The sequence below is a fragment of the Arvicanthis niloticus genome, unplaced genomic scaffold (assembly GCF_011762505.2).
Source record: "Arvicanthis niloticus isolate mArvNil1 unplaced genomic scaffold, mArvNil1.pat.X S33, whole genome shotgun sequence".
In the NCBI taxonomy this organism is placed as follows: domain Eukaryota; kingdom Metazoa; phylum Chordata; class Mammalia; order Rodentia; family Muridae; genus Arvicanthis; species Arvicanthis niloticus.
In genome coordinates, this window is record NW_023044983.1 from 877,835 (window position 1) to 884,677 (window position 6,843).

Here is a 6,843-nt window from a genome sequence, read left to right on the forward strand (position 1 = left end):
CTGTGTACCACAAGGAATTAAATAAAACTGTCCACCACAGTGTTATCTTTACCATTGTCCAGCACAGTGACGTCCTTCCCACTGTTTAACACAGGGACATCCTCATGTGCACAAAAGGGACATCCTGACCAATGTGCACCACAGGGACATTTTTTACACTGTCCACAACATGGACATCCTCCTCAATGTTCACTACAGAGTGAACCTCCCCACAGTCCACCAATGGACATGTATCCCACTGTCCATCAAAGGGACATCCTCCTCACTTTGCACGACAGGGACATCCTCCTATGCACAAAAGGGATGTCCTCACAACTGTGCACCACCAGAATATTCTTTCCACTATCCACAACAGTGATGCCCTTCCAACTGTCTACTACAGAGATGTCCTCACTGTTGTCCACAACAGGGACATTCTTCCCAATTTCCACCACAGAATCCTCCTCCCTTCTGTCCACCAAAGGGATGTCCTCTTCTCATTACACCACAAAGACATCTATCCCACTGTCCACAGCAGAAATGTCCTCCCCACTTTCCACCACAGGGAGGTCCTACAACTGTCCACCACAGGGATATCTGTTCTACTTTGACCAAACAGACATCCTTCCCACTGTCCACCACAGGGACATCCTCCTGTGTACTACACGGACATCCTTACCACTGTCCACAATATGGGTGTCCTCAACAATATGCACTACAGGGATGTCCTCACCGCTGTCCACCACACAAATATTCGCCACCCTGTAAACCACAGGGACATCCTACCCACTTTTCACCACAGGGAGTTCCTCCCCTCTGTCCACCACAGGGACATTCTTCTGCCTGTCCACCACAGTGATGTCCTCTCCACTGTCCTCCAAAGGGCCATCCTTCCCACTGTCGACAACAAGGACATCGTTGCAATGGTCCACCAGAGGGAAGTCCTCTTCACTGTCCACCACAGGGATGTCCTTCCAACTGTACACCACAGGGATATCTTCCTGTGCAAAACAGGGATGTCCTAACGACTGTCCACCACAGAGTTGAACTCAGCACTCTCTACCATATGGACATCCTTACCGTTATGGACCACAGGGACATTCTCCATTGCACTACAGTTTCGTACTCCCACTTCCATCACAGTGAATTCCTCGCCACTGTCCACAACCGGGATGTCCTCCACACTGTCTACAACAGGGATATCTTTTCCACAATTCAAAACAGAAAAGTCCTCCCTGCTTTCCACCACAGGGAAGTCCTTTCCTCTGTCCACCTCAGTGATATACTCCCCTCAGATCATGACAGGGATTTCCTTCCCACTGTCCACTACAGGGACGTCCTCTCCACTCGACCCGAGAGTCAATATTCCCACTGTCCACCACAAGAAGGTCTTTCCCAATGTCCAAAACAGGGATGTCCTTCCCACAGTCCAAGACATATATGTCCTTCCAAAGTCCACCACAGGGACCTCCTTTCCACTGTCCACCACAAGGAAGTCCTCTCTACTGTCCACCAAAGGGATGTCCTCCCCACTGTCTACAACAGGGATGTCCTTCCCACAATTCAAAACAGAAAGGTTCTGCCTGCTGTGCACAACAGGGATGTCCTTTCATTTGTCCATTTCAGTGATATATTCACCTCAGATCATGACAGGGATGTCCTTCCCACTGTCCACTACAGGAATGTCCTCTCCACTGTCCACCCAAGAGTCAATCTTCCCACTGTCCACCACAAGAAGGTCTTTCCCAATGTCCAAAACAGGGATGTCCTTCCCACAGTCCAAGACATATATGTCCTTCCAATGTCCACCACAGGGACCTCCTTCCCACTGTCCACCACAAGGAAGTCCTCTCTACTGTCCACCAAAGGGATGTCCTCCCCACTGTCTACAACAGGGATGTCCTTCCCATAATTCAAAACAGAAAGTTTCTGCCTGCTGTGCACCACAGAGATGTCCTTCCCTTTGTCCGTTTCAGTGTTATCTTCACCTCAGATCATAAGAGTGATGTCCTTCCCACTTTCTATCACAGGGATGTCCTCCCCACTGTCCACAGGGGAGTCATCCTTCCAACTGTCCACCAAAAGGTCTTTCCCAATGTCCACAACAGAAAGGTCCTTCCCACAGTCCACACCATATATGTCCTTCCAATGTTCACCACAATGACATCCTTCCCAATGTCCACAACAGGGAGATCCTCTCTACTGCACTTCAAAGAAATGTTTTTTCCAGTGTCCACCACACAGATGTCCTCCCCACTGTCCACAACAGGGATGTTCTTTCTACTGTCCACTACAGGGACGTCCTCCCCAGTGACCACCACAGGAACGTAATACCCAATGTCCACCACAGGGACGTCCTACCCACTGTCTACCACAGGGATGTCCTCCCCAATCTCCACCAGAGTTAAGGCCTCTCCACTGTCCTCCACAGGGTCATCATTTGAACTGTCTACAACAGAAATGTTCTACCCACTGTCAACAACAGGTATTTCCTTCCCACTGTCTACCACAAAAACATTCTAACCACTGACCACCACAGAGATATCCTACCCACTGTCTACCACAGGGATGTCCTTCCCACTGTCCACCAAAGGAATGTTCTTTGCACTGTCCTCCAAAAGTACATCTTTCAAATATCCACCACAGAGACATCCTCCCCACTGTCCACCACAGGGACTTCCTAATCACTGACCATCACAAGGACATCCTTCATACAGTCCACCCTGTTGTCCACCAAAGGGACGTTTTTCCCACTGTCCACCACAGGGACATCTTTCACCACTTGGACATCCTACACACTTTGCACAACAGGGACATTTTCCTGTGCATAACAGGGATATCCTCACCACTGTGCACCACAGGGACATCCTCCTTTGCACACCTTGTATGTCAGCAACACTCTCTACCCCAGAGATGTCCTCTGCACTCGCCACAACAGGGACATCCTCCCCACTATCCACAAAGAAACATCTTTCCCACAATTAACCTCAGGGATGTCATCCCAAATGTACAACACAGAAAAGTGCTCTTCACTCTCCACCACAGGGATGTCTTTATCCCTGTCCACCACAGGGATGGCCTCCTCACTGTCCACCAGAGAGATATCTTTCTTACTGGTCAGCACAAGGAAGTCCTTCTTAATATAGACAACAGGGACTTCCTTCCCAATGTCCACAACATAAATGTTCTTCTCACTGTCCACCACAGTGTGTTTCTCTCTACTTTTCAACACAGAGATGTATTATCCACTGTTCACCAAAGGGACGTTTACCTTTGCACCAGAGAAACTTCCTCAAAACTGTCCACCACAGAAATGTCCTCACCACTGTCCACCACTGTGACGTCTTTTCCACATTCCACTAGCTGGAGGTCCTCTCCACTGTCCACCACAGAAACACCCTTTCCAATGTTCACCAGAGGGACGTCCTTCTCAATATCCACCACAGGGAGGTCGTCACCACTGTCCACAATAGCGACGTCCTTTCCACTGTCCACCACAGAAACATCTTCATCACTGTCTATCACAGGGACATCTTTACCACTGTCCACCACAGAGAGGTCCTCCCTGCTGTCCACCACAGGGACGTCCTTAACACAGTCCAACACAGTAACATCCTCATGACTGTCCCCCCACAGGGATGTCCTTCCAAAATTCAAAACAAAAAAGTCCTCCCTGCTGTCCACCACAGGGATGATTTTCCCTCTCTCAACCTCAGACCATAACAGTGATGTTCTTCCCACTTTCCACCACAGGGACATCCTCCCCACTGAGGGACGTCACCAGAGGGACGTCCTTCTCAATATCCACCACAGGGAGGTCGTCACCACTATCCAAAAATGGGTCATCCTTCCCACTCTTGACCACAAGAAGGTCTTTCCCAATGTCCAAAACAGGGACATCCTGCCCAGAGTCCACTACATATATATCCTTCTAATGTCCACCACAGGGAACTCCTTCCCACTGTCCACCATGGGAAGTCCTCTCTACTGTCCACAAGAGTGATGTCTTTTCCACTGTCCACCACAGGGATGTCCTCTGCCCTGTCCATAACAGGCATATCCTTCCCATTGTCCACCACAGAAAGGTTCACCCTGCTGTCCACAACAAGAAAATACATCACAATGTCCACTAAATGAAGTCCTCTCTACTGTCCACCACAGAGACGTCCTTCCCACTGTCCACCACATGGTGTTTCTCCCCACTGTCCATGAGAGGGACATGCTTCCTACTGTCCACCACAGGGAGGTCCTTTCCAATGTCCACAACATGGATGTCCTTCCCACAATTCAGAAGATAAATGTCCTTGGCACTGTAGAACACATAGACCTTCTTCCCACGCTTCACCACAGAAACGTCCTCTCTACTGTCCACCACAGGTATGTCCTAACCACTGTCCAAACCAGTGACATCCTCCCCACTGTCCACAACAGGGATGTCCTCCCCACTGTCCACCAAAAGGATGTCCTTCCACTGTCCACCTATGTGACGTCCTCCCCTCTGTCCACAAGAGAAAACATTCTTCCCACTGTTTACCACAAGGAGGTCTTACCCAATGTCCACAAAAGAGATGTTCTTGCCACAGTCTACAACATAAATGTCCTTTCCACTGTCCACCACAGGGACGTCCTCCCCACTGTCCTCAACAGAGATGTTCTTTTCACTTGTACACCACAGGGACGTCCTCCCCAGTGTCCACCAGAGGAACGTACCACAACACTGTCACACACAGGGACGTCCTACCCACTGTCTACCACAGGGAAGGTCCTCCCAAATCTACACCACAGGTAGGTCCCTTCCCTCTGTCCACCTCAGTGATATGTTACCCCCAAACATGACAGGGATGTCTTTCCCACTGTCCACCACAAGGATGTCCTCCCCAGTATCCACCCAAGAGTCATCCTTCCCACTGTTAACCACAAAGAGGTCTGTCGCAATATACACATGTCCTTCCCATAGTACACAACATATATGTCCTTCCAATGTCCACCACAGGGACATACTTATCACACTCAACCACAGGGAAGTCCTCTATATTGTCCACCAAGTTATGTCCTTTCCACTGTTCACCAAAGGGACGTCCTCTGCAAGGCCACAACAGGCATGTCCTTACACACTGTCCTACACAGAATGGTACACCCTACTGTCCACAACAGGAACATACTTACCAATGTCCACAAAAATGATGTCCTCTACTTTGTCCACCACAGAGACTTTTCTTCCAACTGTCCACCACATGACAGTCCTCCATACTGTCCATGAGCAGGACATGCTTCCCACTGTCCACCGCATGGAGGTCCTTCCCAATGTCCACAACATGGACCTCCTTCCCACAATACACAACATAAATGTCCTCTGCACTCTCCAACACAAGGACCTTCTTCTTACTGTTCACCACAGAAAGGTCCTCTCTACTGTCCACAACAGCTATTTCCTTAACACTCTCCAAAACGGTGACATCCTCCCCACTGTCCACAACAGGTATGTCCTTCCAACTGTCCACCACAGAAAGTTTCTCCACGCTGTCCACCACAGGAATGCCCTTCCCTCTGTCCAACTAAGTAACGTCCTCCTCTCTGTCCACAGGAAGGGACATTCTTCCAACAGTTCACCACAAGTAAGTATTTCCCAATGTCCACAACAGAGATGTTCTTTCCCATAGTCCACAACATAAATGTCTTTCCCACTGTCCACCACAGGGACCTGCTTCCCACTGTCCACCAAAGGGAAGTCCTCTCCACTGTCCATCAAAGTGATGTCTTTTCTACTGTCCGCCACAGGAACATCCTCCACAGTGTCCACCACAGGAACGTATTGCCCCACTGCCCAACACAGGGACATCCTACCCACTGTCTACCACAGGGAGCTCCTCTCTACTGTCCACCACAGGGGACGTCAATTCAACAGTCCACCACAGAAATTTCCTCCTCATGATCCACCACAGGGACATCCTATGCACGTGGCAACCACAAGGACATCCTTCATACAGTCCACCATAGAGAAGTCCTCCCTGTTGTCCTCCAAAGGTACGTCCTTCACACTGTCCACCACAGGTTACATCCTCCAAATTGTCCACAACTGTGACATCCTTTTCAATGTCACCACTGGGACATGCTACCCACTTTGCACAACAGGGACATTTTTCTTTGCAAAACAAGGATATCGTCACCACTGTGCCACCACAGGGACATCCTTCTTTGCACAACAGGGATGTCAACAACAGTCTCCAACACAGAGATGTCGTCTGCACTTTCCACGACAGGGACATCCTCCCCACTATCCACCAAAGTAATGCCTTTCCCACTCTTCACAACAGGGATGTCATCCCAAATGTCCAAGACAGAAAAGTCCTCTTCATTGTCCACCACAGGGATGTCCTTCCCCCTGTCCACCACAGGGATATCCTCCCAACTGTCCACCCAAGGAGTTTCTCCCCACAGTCCACCACAGGGACGTCCTTCCCAGTGTCCATAAAAGGGACATACTTCCACTGTCCACAACAGGGACATCTTCCCCACTGTCCACCACATTGGATATCCTTCCCACTGTCCACCACAGGGACATCTTACCCCACAGTTCATCAGAGTGTGGTCCTCCCCACTGTCCACCACAAGGACATCCTCCTGTGCACAAGAGGGATGTGCTCACCAGTGTGAACCACAGAGACATACGTTGCATTGACCACCCCAGGATATCCTTCCCACTGTCCACCAAAGTAAAGTTCTCCCTGCTGTCCACCACAGGGGAATCCTTACCACTGTCCACCACAGGGTGGTCCTCACCACTGTCCACCACAGGGATGTCCTCCTCACTGTGTAAAACAGGGAAGTACTCTCCACTGTACACCTCAGGTATGTCCTCTTTAC